The sequence below is a fragment of the Nematolebias whitei genome, chromosome 19 (genome assembly GCF_014905685.2).
Source record: "Nematolebias whitei isolate Nwh7 chromosome 19, NemWhi1, whole genome shotgun sequence".
Lineage (NCBI taxonomy): Eukaryota > Metazoa > Chordata > Actinopteri > Cyprinodontiformes > Rivulidae > Nematolebias > Nematolebias whitei.
The window spans coordinates 40016590-40018076 of NC_056516.1; the positions used below are offsets into that span (position 1 = coordinate 40016590).

The 1487-nt window shown below is 48.6% G+C and overlaps 1 protein-coding gene across 1 annotated transcript in view; it reads right to left on the reverse strand.

Annotated features, from left to right (window-relative positions):
* Positions 1 to 1487, reverse strand: part of psmb2 (proteasome 20S subunit beta 2) — an 11500-nt gene that overhangs the window by 1194 nt on the left and 8819 nt on the right. The window lies entirely within an intron of this gene.

The following is a 1487-nucleotide window of genomic DNA, read 5'->3' on the forward strand; positions in this document are numbered from 1 at the left end:
CTCTGTGAGGTGCTGGCAGACATCTTTAACACCTCACTTACCCTGGAGACAGTTCCCACCTGCCTGAAGACTGCCACCATCATCCCAGTCCCAAAAAGCTCTACAGTAACTGGTCTGAATGACTATCGGCCAGTGGCCCTCACCCCGATAGTCGCTAAATGCTTCGAAAAACTGGTCATGACTCACATCAAAACAACCATCAACATCAACGAGGACCCTCATCAGTACGCATACCGTGAGAACCGATCAACAGAGGATGCAATCTCCTCTGTGGTCCACACTGCACTCAACCACCTGGAGCAGAAGAACTCTTACGTCCGTCTGCTCTTTGTGGACTTCACATCCACCTTCAACACCATGATCCCCCAAACCCTGATGGACAAACTATCCACACTAGGACCAAGACCCTCCATTTGTAACTGGGTACTAGACTTTTTAACAAACAGACCACAGTCAGTGAGGATCCACAACCTCTCCTCCTCCACCATAACCCTCAGCACTGGCTCTCCTCAGGGATGTGTGTTGAGCCCCCTCCTGTTTACTCTGCTCACATGTGATTGTGCAGCTACCCATCCAGGCTGTCACATTGTAAAGTTTGCAGATGATACAGCGGTGGTGGGATGTATCACAAACAATGATGAGTCCAGCTACAGGCAGGAGGTGGAACACCTGGAGAGCTGGTGCAGAGAGAATAACCTTCACATCAATGTGAAGAAGACAAAGGAGATGATTGTGGACTTCATAAGTCAAGTCAAGTCATATTTATTTATAGAGCACAATTTAAAACAGATAGACTGTTATCAAAGTGCTTAAGGAACAAACACACTTACACCCCCCTGAACATAAGAGGATCTGCGGTGGAAGTGGTCTCCAGCTACAAGTACTTGGGTGTGCACCTGAACAACAACCTCAGCTGGAGCAACAACACCACCAGCCTGATGAAGAAAGCTCATCAGAGACTCTACTTCCTCAGACGGCTGAGACGAGCTGGTCTGGAAGCTCAGTCCTCACCTCCTTCTACAGGTGTGCAGTGGAGAGCATCCTGTGCTCCAGCATCAACGTGTGGCATGGAGGCTGCACAGCTGCAGAAAGAAAAGCTTTGCAGAGAGTGGTGAAGGCTGCACAGAAGATGTTGGAGTCAGCCTCCCCACCATCACAGACATCTACACCTCCAGATGCAGGAAGAGGGCCACCTGCATCATGAAGGACCACACTCACCCAGCACACACACTTTTTGCCCCACTCCCCTCAGGAAGGAGGTTGAGGAGCATTAAGTGTAGAACCACTAGACTGAGGAACAGCTTCTACCCTGAGGCTGTTAGACTCATGAATCTCTAACTAGAATAATCACTGTGAAAAACCATATCATGTTGCTGCTGATCTGTTTCATGTTGCTGCTGATCTGTTTCATGCTGCTGCTGATTTATTTCATGCTGCTGTTGATTTATCTCATGCTGCTGCTGATTTATCTCATGCTGCTGCTGATT